Source organism: Lactuca serriola, chromosome 2 (assembly GCF_051521515.1).
Source record: "Lactuca serriola cultivar US96UC23 chromosome 2, Lser_US96UC23_V15, whole genome shotgun sequence".
In the NCBI taxonomy this organism is placed as follows: domain Eukaryota; kingdom Viridiplantae; phylum Streptophyta; class Magnoliopsida; order Asterales; family Asteraceae; genus Lactuca; species Lactuca serriola.
In genome coordinates this window covers 58,980,232-59,003,569 of record NC_136409.1, presented here as the reverse complement: position 1 = coordinate 59,003,569, position 23,338 = coordinate 58,980,232, and the positions used below count along the sequence as shown (strand labels likewise).

Sequence of the window (23,338 nt, the reverse complement as noted above, 5' to 3'; positions counted from 1 at the left end):
TTCAAAGTTGTTCCGAATCCAAAATACGGAATCTAGATGTTGTTTTGTGTTTTTAGAAAGAAAGAGGGTTTGCAAAGAAGAACATTTTTTGTTTATTGAAAGTTCTAACTTTTACTTGCAACATCCATCTTCCTTTTATACATGGAATATGGCGGTTAAGGGTGGTTAATGGCAGTTACATAGGAATAACCAATGCCACATCACCGATGATGTAATAAAGGATTTTATGGGAAAATACAATTTTGGAACCCCACCAAGGGCTTTACCGCTTGGACCCCGCTAGGGGGCTGCCTCTTGGAACCTGTTCCCAAGGGAGATGCATCCGGACCCCCGTATTCCAAAGTCCACATGTGTCCCTCAGAGTGTGCATCCCGCACATAGTCTTGGTAAGTAAGCTAAACTCATATTGTCTCCATATTAATACTAACTACACTAAAATATGTTGATAACACTAAAATCAACAACACGATTAATAGGAACAAAAAATAGAAGAATATTTTATTTCTCCTATAGTTATCATATCGATAGTGGATTGTGTCATTCAATTATTTTTCAATGACAATATCTTGAAAGTGTTACATATCAGATCTCATTTTCTCTTGGTCAATAAAAGAATCAATGGGAATTACGGAGCCAAGGTCGATCTCCTATCAAAGTTTTTGGGCGAATCAAATCCTCAAGCTTTTAACCTAAGAATAAGGGTGACAAATCGGGTAATCGTGTCGTGTTTTTATTTGACATAATATGGCACGTCAAGGTTTTATGTAACACGGACATGACATGACATGATGTGTTTTTTTTTAACTAACACGAAAAAGAACAAATTAAAAAATGATAAACACAACACGATACGACAATGATAACATAATGATAAACACGAAAAACACAAAAAATAAATGTTAAATCATGTCAATTTCATATCAAATTTTGAACAGAAACAAAACACAACACGACATCATATTTTTTGCATTTGACATGAACAAGACTCGAGCACGAATTCAAATTTCAGTTTCATCCCAATTTCATTTCGTATCACGTACGTTATGTCACGATTTGACATCCCTACCTAAGAAGGAGAATGAAATAGGGGGATTATTTGTTTAAAATGATTACATGACACTCATTTTTGTATAAAATTATTACATGACACTCATTTTTGTGCGAAAAAGAGTGACATGCACATCTAAACAAAAACTGTCGAGTTATGTAAATGTCTTGTACAATCGGTAAAAATACAACATGAATTCTATGTTATTACGCAACCTTCTTATTTTATCCTCACAAAATAAAGTAAGACTTTATTCATGAGTAAATTACATGTAAACTTAATTTATTTTATTTTTATTATTAATATGGAATATATATATATATATATATATATATATATATATATATATATATATATATATATATATATTCCATATTAATAATAAAAATAAAATAATATATATATATATATATATATATATATATATTCCATATTAATAATAAAAATAAAATAATATATATATATATATATATATATATATATATATATATATATATATATATATATATATATATATATATATATCATGTTTATTTTTATTACTGCCATATCTTAAGAAACATACAGAGAAACCCTAATCTACTAAGAGAAATAAATATAAACAAAACCAAAGAAATTGTGAGAACTGCTCAGCCTTACTCTCGCTACATGAATTATTTATATACACAACAAAAAACCTTACCTTTACCGACAACAAAAATCGTCGCAATGGATGCCTAAAATCGCTGCTAATACGTTTAGCGACGACTTGTCGTCGCTAAAAGGTCGTCACTCTTACCTCATAGCTAATGCTAAATTGTCGTCGCAATTAATGATGTCTCTAATAGTTGTCATCGTTGCCTCGGACGCCGCTATTAGCGTCTTCTCTATTGATATTTCGGCCACCGGTCAGAGTTTTTCCAGCAAGACTTCTTGGAGGCAGGCGTCGTCGCAATTGGTGCATTTCGTCGCTAAAGGTGTCGCCGCTTATGGTTTTTTAAACAATTTATATTTGATATTAGTGTATATATTATAAAATGCGGATTTTATAAAAACACAAAAATCAATACATACCGCATTACATACAACATCAAAAAACATAAAACAACACATAACACATTACATAAAACATCAAATATACCAAAATACATAAACTATCTAATAAATCAAAATTAAACATCAAATATATCAGCTATAAACTATCTAATAAATCCAAAATAACATCATACATTACATAAAACAAGAAATACGAGGCGTCTTCGTCTTCCCAATCGTTGTTTTCCTTGTTGATGAATTGGTTCTTAAATGAACGGATAATATCTCTAATTGCCGTCACAAACGTCGGGTTTTGGAGAAAAATATTGACATCCACATCTTACAAAGTAAGTATATACGTTAAAATATCAAACTAAAAAACATATTATTGTTACTTAACAATTAAGTCACAAACACATTAAGTCATTAACAATTAACAAACTATCAAACCGTCAAATGAATTAAGTCATTAACAATTTAACAAACTATCAAACCACAAATCCAATTAAGTCTTTAACAATTTACCAAAGTACCAAATACATAAGTTAGGTTTTATATAGACATGTTGCAACCGAAACATAAGTTAAGTTTTAGTGTTTACTCTACAAGAACTAAAATTATGATTGAATATTTATAAGGATAGAGTAGCCACTCAATCAGATAGAGTATTCACAAGGTTAGACTTCTAAACCCACTTTTTGAATACTTTACCTCATATGTTGATGTGTATTACATGCTTGACCGTTTAAGAAAAATTTGGCAGTATTTCTCCTTAGCTCCTAAGTATATATACAAATATATACCCAAGGAGCAAAGAGAAAATAAAAACTAAATCTTTCTTTAAAAATTAATCATGCAATACGCATTCACATCCTAAATGAGATAAAGTATTTAAAAAGAAGCCATAAAACGAGGATACCCCGAAATTAATTACTATATCAATTTCTGTAACATCTCAAAATTTAAGACCAAAAATTTCATTTTAAATTAAATAATTATAAAATCATTTGTCTGAAAACAATCATAGTATCACTCATATCAAAAGTCAGTGTATCGATAGTCATAACATGTCATGATAAAACTGTTGGATTATGTGTCTAAGCCCATAACTATAATTGGTATGTACTTGACCCGAGAGTAGCATGGTCCATTTGGGTTGCATTTCACCAGAACAATTTGACAGGATGGACTTTTGAGAAGAGGTTATTTATGATTTATTAATATAGTATAAGTTCTAATATATTAATATGAAATCATATTATTTAATTAGTATTGATCAAGAATTAATTTGGAATTAATTTAGTGATCAAAAGAGACTAATTAAATGTGCGGGGATTGATTTGGTAAATCAATGATTCTTATAGTGTGTGCCTATGGTTATTTAGGATGGACTAAACCAATATGGTAGTCCGTGGATAGTCCATGCAGGTTTAACCCATAGATCCTAAGTAATATGAAAGGTGATTTCCATTAGGGTTTATATGGATGTAACCCTAGACTTTGACACACTATAAAAGAAGCCCCTTAGCTCCTAAAATCGGACTAGTGGTTCTAGGAGATCATAAGAGCCGATTTTTTTTTGCAAGTCACTCTCTCTCAAGTCCTCCATTGTTGGTGGTGTTTTGTGAAACATTTTAGGCATCACATTTGGGGTGCTAGGCTCTTAAAGGTCCAAGTTAACAAGCTACAAGAAGAGGTAAGTCATCTAACTAGTTTTGTTATTCAAGTACCCATGCTTTGTATGCTAGTTAGGACAATGCTTTGGAAAATCAAATTGCATGTATAATTAGAGAAAAAATAGATCCAAAGCATTTAGGATTGCATGTGCACCATAAGGTCGTTAGAGTGCTCCAAACCCATCAATGGTATCAGAGACTAGGATTGTTTTTCTGTTATACTTGATGCTTATTGGTTTTCAAAGATGAAAAAATCGATTTTCTGCCTTCGGACTGGTGAACTCGCCGAGTCCACTGGCTGACTCGACGATTCCACTCAGTACTCGATCAACTAGACGAGTCCAGTTCATGTACTCGCCGAGTTGATGCTCCTGTGTGACGAATTTCGTGTTTTTGGCCAGAATTGGATTAGGATCACTACCCCCAAACTGTTTTTTTTAACCATAAAATCTGTTTTTGATATAGTAATGATCATGCTTGTCCAATTAAAAGATAATTGTCATAATTTCATGATTTGTGTTAGTTTATATGATTAGGCTAATTTCTTGAAGATTGTTGATATGAATTATCTTGCTCTTATAAGTTTAATTAAATCATGGATGAATTATTTTGATTATTGTGTTAATTAAAATAATGATCTGGATGCCTTTAGTGGACTCCATAACTTGTCATCAAGTTATGGAAAATGAAAAATATTTTCTTTAAAAAGTCATTAAACTCATAAGTTATGGAAATGAAAAGTTTTGAAGAGTTTCAAAACTTGCCCTCAAGTTTTGGAATTTGGAAAGTCACACTTATAAATACTTTAATTCCAAACCCTAGAATTTAAAACTTTAAAATTCAACCCTTATACTATTATAATATTAAAAGTTTAATAATTATATATATGTATAATACAAGTCAGTCTTATCGTTAGTAGGCCTCATTCACGTAGCCGGTGTATAAGGGGGTATAAGGTTACTGTTAATAAAATGGCGGTTTAATGGGTGTCCACTCTCACCCACCGCTTCCTTAACTGGTGGAGGGTCGTTAGCCGAACGGGTAGGATAAGAAATTAATTTTCATTAAAAGTATAATGAAAATTATAAAGTACCTAAATGTTTTATTAAATTCTCATTCTTAGTTACTTTAGGAAAAATGTGAAATTGATGCTAATCAATGAAATTGCACTTTGCACCTTGCCAAGTCGTTAATGGAGCGTGTGTCGTTAACCGGCACATTAACTTGGACTAGTAAGGGTGGCAAATGGTAGCTTCATGTTTGCCATAGATCGATGGAGCGTGTGTGGTTAACTGGCACATTGATTAGGTGATAAATGACATCGAGTGTACCAAGCACATTTGCATAGTTATTCACACCTTGTTTGTGATCCTAGGTATCCCAGTCACAAACTTGAAGGGCATAATCGAGATTTAAACATGCCATTGAAAAGTTCATTGAATCTCAAAGGAATCTAGGAATTTCAATCCAATTAAAACTTAATAATCAATTTCGTTTTTTATGGTGGAAATTGGTAAATCGTCATTTACCTACCTTCAAATATTTTACATTTGGATTACAACATCCCTCTTCCAAATTGTAAAATAATGTGTTGGGTCCTAGCCTTAATATTTCTTTTTTGGTGTTATATTAAGGTTTATTATCTAATCTAATCTTTTTCTTTCTTTTTCAGATGTCTTCCAACACTGCTTCTGGCTCAAACCCTATTGGCTCCTCTCTGATGAACTTGTGTGGGAGAGTCATCTTTGATGGTACCAACTTCAAATACTGGATTAGGAACATCAGGATGATCACTCGCTATGAGGACAAGGAATATGTCCTCAATAAGGAGCTTAAGGAAATCGATGATTCGTCTGCTACTACTGAGGAGATCATTGAGTTTAGGACTCATGAGAAGGATGCCACCAAGTTGTATTGTATCACGTTGGCCACCATGATAGTTGAACTCCAAAAGTCCTATGAGGACTTCTACCATTTTGAGATGCACCAAGAACTGATGGAAAGATACCATCAGAGTGCTCATCAAGAGAGGTATGAAATCATCGCCTCCATGATAACAACTAAGATGAAGGATGGTGAACCCATCATGGCCCACTTGTAGAAAATGCAAAGGTTTGTGGACCGCTTATTGAAGTTGAATGTGAACTTCAATGAGGAGTTGGCCATAGATATCATTCTACACTCTTTACCTCCATGGTATGATCGGTTCCGTATGACATATCATATGAACAAGGAGGAGGTCACTCTTAGCAAGCTTCAAGGCCTTTTGAGGACTGCTGAAAGTAGTCTCAAAGTTAAATTTGTTTCTACTCCTACAGCTACTGCCCCTGTCTTGGCAATTGGACATGGGAAAGGGAAAAAGAGGAAGGTTCCCTCTAATAGCCACAAAGGAAAGTCTCTTGATGGACCCTCTTCAAGTGGGACCAAGGCCGGTTCTGTTGTTCCCTCTACTATTCCTAAGGAAGCAGAGTGTTTCTATTGTCATGAGAAAGGGCACTGGAAGCGAAGCTGCCCCAAATACTTTCAGGATGTCAAAGATGGGAAGGTTAAGGCCACCCATGCATGTATTTATACTATTCGATCTAATAAATCATCACATTTTTGTTCTTGGGTCCTTGATACAGGTTGTGGATTTCACATTTTTTCTGATTTGTAGGGACCAAAAAGAAGTAAGGATGTGGAGCACAGGAAGATGAACTTGATCGTGGCGAATAGGAAGGTTTCACCTGTCACCAAGATTAGACTTTATTCTTTATTGCTTAGTAGTGGGTTAGAATTAGATTTTAATAATTTTTGCTACTCGTCTTAAATGGCGAGAAATATTATTTCCTTTCATGGTTTGTACAAATAAGGTTTTAGTTTTTCATTTGATAATGAAATCGGTGCTATTAATGCTTTTTATAATGGTGTTTTTTATTTTAAAGAATTGTCTTGTAATGGTGTATATGAAATTGTGATGGTTGTAGACAACTTAGGAAATAATGTGTTGCACATTGATTCTTTTAATGATTTGGATAAGGCATGCTTGTGGCATTGTCGTCTTGTACATGTCAGCAAGAAGTGCATAGGCCAACTCCAAAAGGCTAGAGTTTTGGAGTCATTCGACTTAAGGTCGGATGACACTTGTGAATCTTGTTTACTTGGAAAGATGAGCAAGTCACCTATCACTGGTGCTTGTGAAAGGGGTGAAGGTTTTCTGGATCTCATACACACCGATGTGTGTGGACCTTAGAGGACCGCTACGAGGGATGCTAACTGCTTCTATGTGACTTTTATTGATGATTACAAAAGATATGGCTATATCTACTTAATTAAATGCAAGTCAGAAACCTTTGAGAGATTCAAAGAGTTTAAACAAGAAGTGGAGAATCAATTAGGCAGGAAGATAAAGATGCTACGATCTGATCGGGGTGGTGAGTATCTTAGTATCGTGTTCAAAGACTATCTTAGGGAATGTGGGATTGTTTCATAATTGACGCCACCCAGGACAGCACAGCTTAAGGGTGTAGCTAAGAGGCGCAATCGAACCCTGTTCGACATGGTTCGTTCCATGATAAGTCGAGTTTCGTTACCTATCTCATTCTGGGGGTATGCCTTAGAGATTGTCGCCCATATCCTTAATTTAGTCCCAACTAAGAAGGTTGCCAAAACACCTCACGAGGTATGGACAGGGAAGGTTCCTTCATTAGCACACATCAAGGTTTGGGGTTGTGAGGCTTTCATGAGACGCAAGACTCACGAGATGCTCGAACCTCGTAGTGAGCGGTGTATTTTCATCGGCTACCCATAGAAATCCTTTGGATATCTCTTCTACGGACCGAGTGACAATGTTGTCTTCGTTGCGAGGAGAGGAGTCTTTCGTGAGATAGAAATCATAGGCCAAGGAGACAGTGGGAGGCAAATTGACCTTGTATAGCTTCAAGATTCAAGTGGTGAAGGAACCTCAAACACTAGCAATCAACCTGAGGAGGAAACTCATGTTGAGCCAATTGACGAGTCCATACCTCTCAGGCGCTCCAGTAGAGCTAGTGTTCCATCTTTGTTATATGGTTTTTGTTGGGTTTTAGTATACTACAACATCCTATGGTGCACATACAACCCTAAAGTTGGATCTATGTTTTCTCTAATTATACATGCAATATTGCTTCCAAAGCATTAAGCCTACAACTAGCATATAATTGACATAAACAACATAAAATACTAGTTAGGAGTTTACCTCTTTATATAGCTTGTAGAACTTGTTGTATTTGGCCTTTAAGAACTTATCACCCCAAGTGTGATGCCTCAAAGGGTTCACAACACACCTAGGACAAAGGAGAATTTGAGAGAGATGTTTCTAGCTCCAAAATCGGCTCTAATGAACTCCAAGAACTCTAGTGGCCCATTTTGGGTGCTAAGGGAGTCCTTTTATAGTATGGAAAAGTCTAGGGTTACATCCATGCAAACCCTAATGCCCATGACCTTTCATATTACTTAGGCTCCATGGATTAAACCTCCATGGACTATCCATCGACTACCATATTGGTTTAGCCCATCCTAAATAACAATTGGCTCACACTATAAGAATAATTGCTTTACCAAATCAATCCCCATATATTTAATTAGTCCCTTTTGATCACATAATTAATTCTTGATCAATAGTAATTAAATAATATGATTTCATATTAATATATTAGAACTTATAATATATTAATAAATCATAAGTAACCTCTAACTCAAGTGTCCATCCTATCAAATTGTTCTGGTGATATGCAACCCGAAATGGACCATGCTACTCTCGGGTTAAGTACATACCAATTATATTTATGGGCTTAGACACCTAATCCAATAGTCTCCCATTTGGATAAGTCTAATAACTATTATTGTAAGCACAACTCCAAAATCCTGACTAGCAATCGTAGCTCTTAAAAAGCCGCTGACGAACTCTGACCTAGTCAATAACGCATCCATTAGATAAGGGATAATATATTCCTCCATTCTAGATACATACGGACATGAGACATGAATTATAATCATTCTCTCTGTCCATCTGTTGTTTCCCGATTTCCGATTTATGACGACCGACTAATTGAACAAATCAAATCAGTCCAGGCTTAGCCAAGCGCTTAGGGTTGTCATCAATAAATCATTGAGGGGCTCACAGATATCGCTTTTATCCCACTTTGGGTAAAAGGAATGGATAAACTTCGACTCAAATTCTTACTTGTACTTACTCATCAAATCACACACAACAATATGTTTTATAACACCAAGTTACTGGTACGTTTACATATGTCAATGTGCAATCGACTTGCAAACTACAACTCATATGTCTTGGTTTCAAGAATATAAGATATTATCGTCTCACAATCACTCATGATAAAATCCATGAAGTTATTCAGATGAGCATGGTTTTATCCAATACTTGAATCTTATTCCAGAAGTACTCATGAACACTTCAGCAAACTTGTGCTATGTCTAAATGCCTTTAGACAATCTACAGACCCATTCATGACAATCTAGCTTCAATACCTACTTCCAAAGTATGATTGATTGTGGAAGATTTGAATGACCTTGTTATTAGGGAAGTCAAACCATGCAAAGTGAAACACAAGAATAATCGAATCCAGTATGGTCTCAGAACTTATTAATATAAATAAAACACCTTTTATCTAATCACCATATTGATTACACATTATTCATTGTATAATGTTTCGATTAATCAACTTAATACTTGAATTAAAACAATAGTTATCCCATGCTAAAAGCATGCACACTATGTTTGCCTATGGTCCTCTCTTTGTGAAATAAATCAATTGAACACATCTTCATTGAAACTCATTTCACTATTTCAAATCCTTACCGTAAATGTAATAATACCAAATTCTTGCCATTTACTGTAATCTGTTAGATTCTAAACTTATATGCAATGATCCTCTTGTAATGACTATGCACAAAAGTCATAGAGGCTTGGCAACAAACATTACAAAGTAATCCAATGGAGAGGAATTCCATGGAAACGAATTCTCACATTCAAATTACATTCCTTTGAACATCCTTCTTGTATTAAGTTTCCTAATCTTACACAGATTTAAAGAATAACTTCCACTTATGGAAACATTTCCATATTCCCATTTTGACTATCACTCCTGAACAAGAGTTACCTCTTCTCAGAGTATGTCAATATGGTCCTTTCCAAAATTTAGAATATACTTCCAACTGTCCATAAGCAACCAATGTTTGGTAAACCTCAAATTGTCCTTGACAATTGCTTAACCATTTTAGTCATATCTCATTCTAGTCCCTTTTCCCTCTTAATGCCCTAGGCATTTGGAAAATTAGAACACAATAATATTATAACATATGTAATCGATCCTATATCTGAACCATATGGAATACGATTCATAATGTCTCACATAAATACATGATAGTTTACCAGTCTTTCGCTATAATATTTCCACATATAGAATTTCCTTATGTTGAATCATTTCAACATAACATTCACATATGTCCATGACTAAATTCAATTAAAATCTCAAACTAAGCTTTTAGATTTGAGATGAAGTATGAAATCCTCTCCCTTAATTATAGCAAAACAACTTTTCAAACCCTATAACTTTGCGATTTAAAACTTTTGTTTTCAATAATTAACATTGCTAACTTGCAACACTTACCATAATAATTACGCTCCCACTAGCATAATAATTAATATCTTACTAGCATAACACTTATGCTCCCACTAGCTTTGACATGTACCCAGAAATCAGCTGGACATCTAGAAATCAATACCTATTGACTTCCTTACCAAAGTTCTAATTTCTGATACGAGATGCTTCGATAAGAATTTATCTAGGCTTCTCAAACTCATACACCTTTCCTTAGATAGCCGACATGTGTGTCTAAACAATTTTATAACTTACAACAATAAGTATCAAATGTTTAGACCTTTGCCATTTCTCACAATTTGAACTATGAAGAGGGATGCCATAATCATAATCGAATTTGAGAACGCAAATACCACAAGTTTTTTCTTCTTAAAATCTACTTGGTGAAAGCGTTTCCTCACAATCATTTTCATGAAGTGGAGAGAAACCTTATGAAACTTTGATTTTATGGTGTACGTGTTCCTATCCATGTGAATTTTCCATAACCATAATCACAAGACAAGGTTAGTGACAAATACAAACTCATATGGACTGAACTTGTTCAATCTTAATTTTTTGCCACGTGGCAGCACAAGCGCCTACCATTTCTTCCAAGTTGTTATGCAAAAAATTTAGCACTAATAGAACTCACATGCATAGTCAACTTCAACTGGAATGGGCACAGAAACAAGAATATGTCAACACGATAGGTTATAAACCTCAAATCGAGAGCTAGTGATTAACAATAGGTTTACTCTTGAAAAGTTCTTGAACCTTTTCAAGATCTTTAAGACTCCCACTGACCTCTTGACATATAAATTTCTCTTTGTCAAGCGACATTACTTGAAAAACAAAATTCAAGAGTTAGTGCGGTTTCTTATCAAGACTAAGACTTCACACCATTGGTCTTAGTTGGCCTTTGTTTTATCCAAAACATCACACCTTACCAATTTCAGATGTACAAGAGTAGAAAACATTTTACTCTGCATTTGACAAGTGTTATAATCCTTTCTTAAGATTATGTCACTCAAGTTACAATCTTGGAGTATGACTCGAAGATGATCATAAAACACAATACTAAGGTACTCTCCCATCCTTTCAGATTGGAGAAGCTTTTATCTTTCTGCCTAATTTGATTCTTTTTATTCGTTCTACTACACATTGAAACTTTTACAACGATTCAGAATTATACTTAATCTTGTAAGCATAACCATATTTACTAAACTTTAGTAAATCATGACGAATAGTCTTCACTACTAGAAAAAGGCCTTTTACGACACTCATTGCGCGTCGTAAAACGCTCAGACGACGCAAAAATGTGTGTCAAGGAAGGCCCTATCATAACGAGAGACGACATGCTTTTGTGCGTCATCTATAGACGACGCTCATTTACGACACGCTTTTACGACGTGCATTTACGACATGCAATGCGTATCAAGGAAGGCCCTGTCATAAAGGAAGAAGACACACATTTGCGTGTCGTAACCTTAGGACGCGCATTTAGGACATGCATTGCGTATCATTATAGCCCCTATCATAAATGAAGATGACACGCATTTGTGTGTCATAAATTTTAGCAGCCATTTACAATATGCATATACGACGTGCCTTTACGATACTCTTTTACGCATAATACAAAAATATAGAAAAAATTATATACCAAAACATTCGATTTCATCCAATAACATTATGTCAAAAAATTGTAATACATTGATATTAAAAGAATCTGATTGTACATTGTTATTAAGAGGTTTTCTCTAACTATATAACCTAATACTACATTGCTATTAAGGGGCACCTTCTTGTTTCAGATATCATGTCCTCATCATAAGCTTTATTGCACTTTTCTTTTTTAACAATAGGCGCCACAACAGTTAATGTATCTCTATCTCCCCTTCCTTTGTAGCTTGGTCAAGAGCATCCCTCCACCCTACAGAGTAATGAAACAAAAATAATGTAAGAGGGAAACATGTAGTCTAAATGATTCAAAACATGTGAATTTACCTATCCTTACAAAACATGTGAATTGCCAGATGAATAACGTTTTTACTCCTGTTTAGCAAACAATAGTTGGTTTCCAGATGAATAACGTTTTCACACAACATGTGAATTTAACTATCCTTACAAAACATGTGATTTTAACTATCCTTATCAAGTCCTAACTTTTAACAAGTTTCCCCTTATTCACTTTTCAAATATGTTTTTTCTAAATCATTATATTACAACATTATACTTATAATTGAGTGAATTTTCATATTATAATAAGAAGAAATGAAAGTGTATAACTATAATAAACAATCAAAAGGGAAGTGTGTTTCCATTTGGTATTAACTGATCATGGAAACCAGCAGGATCAGGTTCAGGAAGAAAGCCAAGGGCACGCACTGCTGGGTGAGGTTCATGTACAAAGCATCCACGCCAATTTATAACACGTTTTGTACCATTTCCATCTCTTATATTTGTTCCTACAACAACTTCAATTTCACATCCCTGAGAAAAAAATCACAAATAAAAATCATTAAATTAAAATAATCTAAGGAACTGTTTCTTTTTTACACATTAAGTCAACAAATAAGAGCCATATATATTTGATTAAACAAACCTGACGAAATATGGTTAATTCAAGTTTCTCTTCCATGTTATCAGAAAGATCCGATGCATGAAATGCATCTTCAACATCTTGGAAACATGTAACTGGCTTTTTATTAATAGCCAACACCATATCCTCTTGTTTTAATAAATTATCAGCTTTAGATCCTGCCAAACAGCCTTTCACCTGTAGAACTTGACGTCTAACAGGATCCTTTTTCACAAGAGCCTGACAACAAAGTTATAAAAATATAAATTTATACATATAATTTGACGATAAGAAAAAAATTAAAAAATGAAACATACTTTGATCCAATTATTGTTGAGGCCAAAACTTCTAGCCTTAGAAAGTGATAGAAACAATAACCAACAAATAAACAAGGAAATGAAAGATGGGTTTGAAAGGGGAAAAAAGCTTCAATTTCAGTAAAATGGAAATGCAGATACAACGAAACAAATCAAATCAGAGAAGATAACCTAATGGTTAACCTTCCTGCCTAATTCAGAGAAGATAACCTAATGATTAACCTTCCTGCCCAAGCTATTGCTAGCCGATTCTTTCTAACCAAAACCAGAAGATATTCCCCACTACTCCTATCACTCTTATTTATACTTAGCTAAGGTGTTTCTAGAATGGGGGTAAAACAGTAAATAATAAATATTCCAAATAAGTCCCTCCATCTTTGCCCCTATATTTATATAGGACCCATTCTCTATCAGAAAGCAAGCAAAGTAGGATAAAGCTCAACATCCAAAATCCTAACTAGAAGAATGGGTCATGTTACGCCATTTGTAAGAAGGGAGGGACCTTTTGCGCCTGATATGATTTTATCAAGGACTTGGCTTATGGAATGTATAGGAATGCCTCTAACAAATTGATGGTCTTCAGATGAATTCACCCTGTATTTTATCTGAAATTAGGATTTAAATATTAGAGCATTAGTTGACCTATTAGTGATTCCAATAATACTAAAGAAAACCAACCAACCAGCCTTCCTTTTCTTTTTGTTTTTTGATCAATGATTAGTACAAAACTGAGTTGAGAAGCTACCCCATATAGCTTTAACCCTTCCTTCCTCATCCGTAAGCACCCCTGAAAAACTGCTACCAAAATCTACATTCACCATGATAAACTCTACAAAATATCCATTCATCTCTTTAAAAATATGTTATTGAAGTGTTGCATATAGTATTAGTATAGTAATAGTACTGTGTCAAGCTCAATAACAAAAATTTTCCTACCAGGAAGAAGTTCAGCAGCTTGTACTACTGAAGCACCAGTAGCTCCAAGGGCAGAAGGGTCATATGCAATAATAGCATAATTATGAATAGGGTGAAGAAACACCACCTGAAAAAAAAAGTACTTAATTAAGAGAATTAAGATTAACAGTTAAAACTTAATTTCTCGGTTTCATAATCATACTTATAACCATTTATACTTTTATGGGTTGATGATGCCTACATGTACATATGATGTAGGTGCCAGGTTCTAATAGATGTACAAGACCATAGTGAAAACGAAAATTCCTAGCCTGTTGATAGGAGAGAGGGTGTATAACAGCACCACTAATTAACTTCAAGAAAATGGTTTGGAGTTATGGAGTGTAAATCTTCCACCTGAAGATAACAATAACATATGGAGAATTTTAGTATCATTGACTAGTATTTTGACTTTTACAATATCTTGGCATGATTCTAGAGAATTAGAGAATATAGTTACTTACCTTTAACTGAACAGTTAATGGTGTGCCACCTCCTTCAAACTGTAACTCCACATTTTGGCCAACACTATCATCAAGTAAAGTCTCCATTTTCAGAAACTGAGTAGTCACCTGTATACACACTTATAAATTAGTATTTGTTGGTATGAAATATGGTGATATTTATATTATATTTTATATTTTATACATATAGATACCTCACCATTCATGCGAACAAGTACATCACATGGCTCTAAATGGTTATAAGTTGGGCCACCTTGCACCTACATCATTTGTCCACGTAGGCATCATCAACCCATAAAAGTATAAAACCACATACCTTCTTTGTGTCAGTTTGCAGGCCTAGCCTACCACGAGGTATTGAGACAGCCTCCCACTTATCTTGACCAAAATCTCTCCTCTTTTGTAAGAAATTTAAATCCTTACCACCTGCAACAATATTATTTATATAAGTTGTCATTTTTTATATTTTTCTTTATAAATATAAATAATAAGAATAAAGTTTGATAATTTATTATTAACTAACGCGTTCTAGAAGGAAGAAAAATGTCAAAGCACTAGAAGTCTTGTTGCCAGCAGTCAGTGCAATTGCCCTTCCTTGCCAATCAATCACTGGAGAACCACTTGAACCACCTTTAGTATCTGAAGCAGCCTAGTGCGTGTGTGTAGAAAAAAACAAATACAAAATTAAAAAAGATAAAAAAAAAAAAAAAGATTGGAAGAAAATCATAAAATTTAGGCTAATAATTACGTGAAGCTCACTTGCATGTAGAAAGTATTGAAATCATTGTATCCATCCCTGCAGTAAGGAAAGATATATCTTTTTAGTTAAAACATGAATTTTAAGCTAATATTGCATACATAATCATAAATTTATTACCTTTTTGCCCTTGCTTATTTGTATGACTACATCCAGATATCTAGTTGTCTACAGACTACACATTACTACTACATTAAGTCAAGTTTGAAAATTTCTTACCATTTTGTCCTTGCTTATTTTTCTGACTACATCCAGATATGAGATATCAAGTTGTCTATACATTACCACATTAAGTCAAGTTAAAAAAAAGTACTTAATTAGGAGAATAAAGATTTAAGTTCCTGAACATATATATATATATATATATATATATATATATATATATATATATATATAATGGTCAACAACCATGATACATCATATTTACTAACAATAACTTCCAATGGTCAACAACCGTGATACATCATATTTACTAATGCTATCCGTGTCGTGGAAGGTTCATTAACTCCATGTAAAAGAAAAAAAAATCCAACTGCAGTTTGTTGGTATTATAGTTAATATCCATTAATTGGATCCCAAATCGAGCATCAACTGGAACATAGATAAGTATTTAGCTAAAAAGTAGTAAAAATAGATAGTTAAATGAGTTTGAATGGTTACATGACTTTCAGCTCCATTAGGAATGTGGACTGTTTTCTTCTTCTTGGACTGGTGCAACATTCTTTGATTAATTATGTTGCTTAATTACCTTTGGTCACTTGAATCGACTCTATTATAGAGCAACAAGATTGTTGATTATCATATCAGAAGAACACAATAAAAAAAGAGTAGATGAAGCAAGACAGAGAGAGAGAGAGAGAGAGATGATATACATTGAAAAACTTTGTTTATGCCCTTGAATTTCTAGGCATCTGAATCTTTCTTTCCAGGTTTTGTCTTCTCCATTGAAAGTCTCTGGTCGATAGAAACAATAGAAAACCTAGATTTTATGTGCTATCGACAGAGTAGAAGCGTCTGGACTCTAGGGGGAGGGGTTTCATTTGAAATCACGATGGTTTTTGAGGATTCTTATTCAAAAGCTTGAAATTTCTCTTCAAGGTTGGTCTGTGTTTTATGTGTTGAAAACATGAGAGAGGTAGAAGATCAAGTGAGTTGCCTTACCAAATCTTCCTCATTCATAAATACAACAGATCTCGTGGCAGGTTCTTGACACCGATACGCACCGATTCAACAGCTACCAAGTTCGATAGAAAATTGAGGAAAATCGTCTTGAGAGGGGAAGTTATTTGGGAAGAACTTGAAGCATTTGAAACCCTATACATTAATTCGATGTAACTTGACAATGGCCATTGTATATTGATAGATTGAAGACCTACAGCGATCCCTTGTGAAGAAAGCTGCACGATTACAGAGAGTCCTTGTTAACCGAATCCAAAGCTTCCGTCAATGGCTCTATCGGGTTTGGTTAAATCCCCAGTTTGGAATATGCTACATCTGGTTCATGAACTTGCCATGTCAATTAGGGTTTTTTTTAATGAAAAATGAAAGGGTATAATGGATTGGGATGATGTCGTACCTAAGAAAACAAAGAAAAAGAAGGAGACCTCACAGATCAATTACGATTCACCTTCGAGGTTTTAGATTTGGTCGACGCCATTGATGAAAAATGAAAGGGGTTAATGGTTTGGTTAAATCCCCAGTTTGAATTTGAGGTTTTAGATTTGGTCGACCCATTGATGTGGAGACCTCGCAGATCAATTACGATTCACCTTCGCTTTATCTTCTTGTTCTCCTCTTGATGATTTCAGACTCCGTCTCTACGACTTTACATGATATTTTTCAGAAAGGAGTCTTTGCGGAGCATTGGGGTTTTTCTATATTTCATAACCCTCGCACGTACTGGGTTGAGAGAAAACGAGAGAAGTGGAAGCTTGGATGAAAATAAAACCCTAGCACGTGTTATAGAGAAGGAAGGTGGCGATGGCTTAGGGTTTACAGAGAGACGGGAGGTAGAGAATGAAGGGAGATATAGAGGAGAGAGTATCATAGAGAGGAGATTGGATTTCAAGGATTAAAAATAGATAGAAGATAGAAAAAACAAGGAGGGTTTTCAAAATTTTGGGATTTCGTTTCCCCCTTGTCTACTAAAAGCGCGTTTCATTAAAATTATAAAGCGACAGGTACAGACGACGCGCGTTTAAGATAAAGCGCCCTCCGTGTTTTTAATTTTTTTATTGAGACACTAAATTAAGGGCACGCAATAATGCGTGACATATATCCTTAATTTTTTTGGAGAGATGACACTATTTTAAGTGCACATCCTTTTGCGTATCATTAATCAGCGCGTGTCGTAAAAAGCGCGTCATTAAAGGTCTATTTTCTAGTAGTGCTTACTGCTCCTTATGGTGGACCTGACAAGTGCACGACCAAATGTACCCAATCGCCTAGTCCTTCACCTGAGTCACATATACATGTGAATAAGGAATTAGTCTTAATTTCCCAAAGATGAAGGTTCTCATTCATCACACAATAAAAGTTGCATGATTACGAGTTTCTATCCAATTGAAACTTGGGTGATGAGAATCTTTCCTTATTTGGTAAATTGTGACTCTGCCACTAACAAAAGAATCCAATCCATTTTCCTATATTGCTATCAATGGAAACATATAAACAAAAATTTTCACAAATACCATTGTAAGGAGACTTACAAATAAAAATCAAAAAAAAAATCTTTATTCATAAAATTGCGGAAACTTATCCTTACAATGAAAATACAAATGAAAACTATGTTGTTATGTATTCCTAAGCAATCTATCATAACTCTTAAGCAGCAGCTCAAAATTCTGATCATCAAACCATGTGAACGAAATCCATCTCTTCGCAATCAGAATCAGCTTACTCTTCCTTTAAGCTTCCTTTCTTTTCTTTGATTCTACAAAACATCAAAATGTAATTACATTACATCATGTATTAAGAATCTCCAAATAGGAACTTAATAGAGTTAGAGAGTGTACTTACCTGAAGCAGATTCGTACACTCTGACTTTACTGTCCTTATGATCCTTTAGGTAGATTCGGCAGCTTCGCAACCAATGTCCCTTTTTCTTGGCAATAGAAACAAATGACTTCTTTCGCATCGGCACATGAGACAATCTCAGCCTTAGCCTTTCCCTTTCCCTTGGAAATAGAAATCTTTTCTGGACTTCCAATGTTTCCATTCTCAAAGTCCATGGAAGCTTGGGAAATTCATCTTCCATTCACATTTGCTTTACCAGTGCCCCAAGTCATTTATGATTCAGCAGCAATTAGCAAATAGGTAAGATCAATAAGGGTCATGTCATGGTCTGTCATATGGTAGTCCTTAATGAACCCGCTATATGACTCAGGAAGTGACTGAAGAACCCAGTCACCAGCCAACTTCCTTGAGACTTCGACACCCAACTCTCCCAGCCTGTCAATATGTAACTTCCTCTCCAAGATGTAAGCACATACATAATTTTCGTCTTTGTGTTTGCTTACCAATAGGGCTTGAATGACCTTGAACTTTTCAACTCTTTGAACATGTGGGTTAGGGAGAAGAATTGGAGGAGGTGGAGGAAGTGAAGTATGATTTCCAGTCCCACTAATGCACGACAAAGGGATTAATCTTTCACCTTGATCACCATGTGGGATATCATCTTCATTAGGAAAGCTTTTTCCAAAAGATTTAGGAAGACCATAGTTGTCAAAACTAGACATCTACATGGATAAATTCAAGTTTAGTTGATTTAAGTCCTTAATATAACACCCAAAATGAAATATTAAGGCTAGGACCCAACACAATATTTTACAATTTGGAAGAGGGATGTCGTAATCCAATTGCAAAATATTTGAAGGTAGTTAAATGAAGATTTACCAATTCACCATGAAAAACAAAATTGATTATTAAGTTTTAAATGAATTGAAATTCCTAGATATTTTGAGATTCATTAAACTTTTCAATGACATGTTTAAATCTCGATTGTGCCCTTCAAGTTTGTGACTGGAATGTCGAGGATCACAAACAAGGTATGAATAACCATGCAAATTAGCTTAGTATACTTAATGTTATAGATCACCTGATCAATGTGTCGGTTAACCACACACGCTCCATTGATCTATGTTTAACATCAAGCTACCCTTTGCCACACACTGTCAGTCCCAGATTAGTGTGCCGGTTAACCACACGCGCTCCACTAACGACTTAACAAGGTGCAAAGTGCAATTTCATGGGTTAGCACCAAATTCACATTTTTCCTAAGTAACTAAGATTGGGAATTTATAAATGTTTAGTTACTTGGTATTTTCATCATACTTTTAATTTGAATTAATGTCCTATCCTAACCGTTTGGCTAACGACCCACCAACAGTCAAGGAAGTGGTGGGTGGGAGTGGACACGCATTAAACCCCCATTTTATATGCAGTGACCTTATACCCCCCCCCCTCCCCCCTATAAACCGGCTTCGTGAATGAGACCTACTAACGGTAAGACCATGTTTTTAATTATACAAATAATATAATAAAATTTTAATATTATAATTGTATAAGGGTGTATTTTAAACTTTTAAAATACTAAGTTGTTTAATCTGTTAACTAAACTATACTCTTAATTTAATTAAACTTAAACCATGTCATTATGAAATTATTAATTCTCTTTTAGTTAAACACTTTAATTAACTATTAATAAAGTCCATAAATATGTAATATGAATTATTCAAAACATCACGATGCTAAAACAAAATTAAAACTATTTAATATATTATTAACTTATGAACCCATGAGTTACACTTTTGAAAACTTTTCAAATAACTTCAGTTTTAGCATTCAATGTCTCATAAAAAAAACTTTTCAAATTACAAAACTTGAGGGCAAGTTTTGTAACTCTTGAAAACTTTTAGGATTCCATAAAAGAGACTTTCCAAGTTCCATAACTTGAGGGCAAGTTATGAAACTCTTCAAAGCCATTTATAACAAATTTTGTAACCTTTGAAGACTGTTGGAATTCATAACTTAAAGAGCTAATGAATGAGACTTTTCACATCCATAACTTATGTAACACTGTAAATTTTCAAGACAATTTTTCTTTTAAAAAACATGTGATTCTCAATACACATTTCATAAAACATCATTTGTTTAGTTTACAAAACACAGTCCCTTCTTAATTACTTAATAATCCAGGATCCACAAAACATAATTCTTTCACTGGTGTGTAGAATCAAGTCGGTGTCGTCCCGAAATACTGAGAAAACCTGAAACACATAACACATAACACGGTAAGCACAAAGCTTAATGAGTTCCCCCAAAATACCACATACAACACATATTAGCCACTCGAGACTATAACTCTGTGGACCCTCTGGTCCTAACTTTATGGACCCTCCGATCCTAACTCTGTGGACCATCTGGCCCTAACTCTGCGGACCCTCTGGTCCTAACTTTGTGGACCTTACGGTCCTAAGCTCGTTGGACCCTCCGGTCCGGTCTGCTTGAGCCTTCCGGCCTCATAAATCGTTGGACCCTCTGATCCGGTCTATAACTCTGCATAGCATAAATCACAAAGACATAATGCATAGCATGTCACATACAACATGATAACATAATACTCAATGTAAGCACATAATACCTTCCGGTCACACATAACTACCACTCAAGGTAAAGTATAGTGAGAAGACTCACCTCGTATGAAGTCGGATAAACTCTCGTGCTCAATATCCCGACCTAGCCTCCTCCTATCCAAAATGACAACATCTCGAATCAATACTCTCTCACGTTCTCATCTCTAATAATGGGTAGAAGACCATTCTACCCCTCTCTGACCTCTCTTGAATCAGCTTGAACAAAACCCCAAGGTCAACCGAAGTTAACTCTAAACAACGGTCCAACTTTGACCAGACTCGTCGAGTGCACCTGGGTGACTCGGCGAGTCCATGCGTGTCCTATGAATCCTTTTATGGCCCCACTCGGCTCGTGGAGTTAACCCTTCACTCGAAGGGTTACCATGGGTCACGAATCGCGGGGTAACCCGACTCGACTCGTCGAGTCCCCTAATGGACTCGGCGAGTTCCCTCCATGGTAACACTCAAATGACCTTATGAGGTCATATCTATTTCTCCAACCTATAGATCTAACCTTCTAACACCTAATAATCATGTAAAGGTCCAATCTTTAAGCTCATGCAACACTCATATGGCCTTATTTGAAGAAATAGTTCCTAAAATAGCAACCTAGTTTCACAACTCCAATGGAACAGAATAAAGTTGGAAGGCTGGGGCTCTCTGGACCTCTTAAGGTCCAGATCCAATGTCTATTTCTCAATGGGAGCTCACATGTATCATATTCTAACCAAGAAAGGGTAAAGAAAACCCTAGGTTCAAGGATTCTACACTAAATGGAAGAAAGGGTCGAATCACTACATCAAATAGGAGATCCATGCTTGACTTTCTCAGAATCACAACCTCCTTTGGTCCTTCCTGCTGAATCCCTTCTCTTCATTTGCAAAATCACACCAAAAAGGCTCAAGATGGCTCCTCCTCTCACAGTATACTCTCAAGCTCACTATGGTTCTTTTCTCCGGAATGGTAGCCGCAAATGAGAGCTATAAGGACCCTTAAATAGGGCACAGGCCCAAAGATTTAGGGTTTTCTGTCCACAGATCGGACCCATCGAGTCGCCTTACCGACTCGTCAAGTCTATTCATTAATCCAGTCAGCAAGTTGTGATCCTACTCTACGAGTTTAAGCGCCAACTCGTCGAGTCCCTCTTCTGCACCCAAAATAAATAATGAAATTATGATACATGGAATTTCGGATGTTACAATTCTCCCCCACTTAAATTAGATTTCGCCCTCGAAATTGCTCCTCGTCAACATGTAGATCTAGCGCCATCGCTAGGATCTCGTACCACACCGCTATCACCCCCCTCTCTGGACACCTAAATCCAAACAGGGGTTCCCAATCCCAAAAGAAAACCAACCCTTCTGATTCTCTCCGTACATAATACAACAATCGGCTACCGATCACTCATACCAAACATAGCAACGATCCGAATCACGCCCCAAGAAACGAAACAGTTCACGTCCCACCAGGGCTCATCCACTGAACTGCTATCGGAACCCATCCAAGCAAAGAATTCTCAACACTCTGCCCTCGTACACAAGAGAATAATCGTGCTCGCTCAGAAATGTCCTCAGACATCAAAATCATAAGCCTCAGCTCTGTAGTGGTGTTGATTATGATGGCATGTGCGGAATTAGAAAAGATCTAGTGATTCATCATACAAATTCAAGAACATAAGGAGTAAATAAATCTTTGTAAGCTCTTATTAGATCTAGAAAGATTATACAAATGGGTTTGTATACAATTTCTCTCTCTAGTCTAACACTCCAAATGATTCCTTACATAATGGGAGTCACTCACTTCCTATTTATAGGAAAGACTCAACCCATTTACACACACAAAGAGGAAAGCCTAAACACTACATCCAAGCATGACTTTGCACCCTAACATTCTCCCCCTCAAAGTTAGTATTGGATGTCCGGCTTTAATCTCCAACGAGCTAGCGCGATCAAGACCAAACTCCCCCTCGAAGTAACACCGGTCTTCAAATCCGCAAATGAATATTCGACAAACCCGAGAAGCTTCGAATACCCATCATTCTCCCCCTTTTTATAATCAAAAAAATGATTATAAAACCCACTAAGGATGAGAAGCGCCCGAGGAATGAACAATACAATAGTCCCCCTTGATGTGTACCAAAAATGAATCACCAAAAATCTTGCACGGAAAAACAATCACAAAAAAGCCTCAAAAAATTTCCAATTTGTGAAAATTTTTGACTTTTCGGGTGAAAGTTGCAAGATTTTCCAAAAACCGGGTATAAATTGTCACTTT

The 23,338-nt window shown here is 35.3% G+C and overlaps 1 pseudogene; it reads right to left on the bottom strand.

The window, feature by feature from the left end:
* Nucleotides 1–12,659: 12,659 nt before the first annotated feature.
* On the bottom strand, nt 12,660–17,165 carry LOC145089259 (protease Do-like 7; annotated as a pseudogene).
* Nucleotides 17,166–23,338: the final 6,173 nt, after the last annotated feature.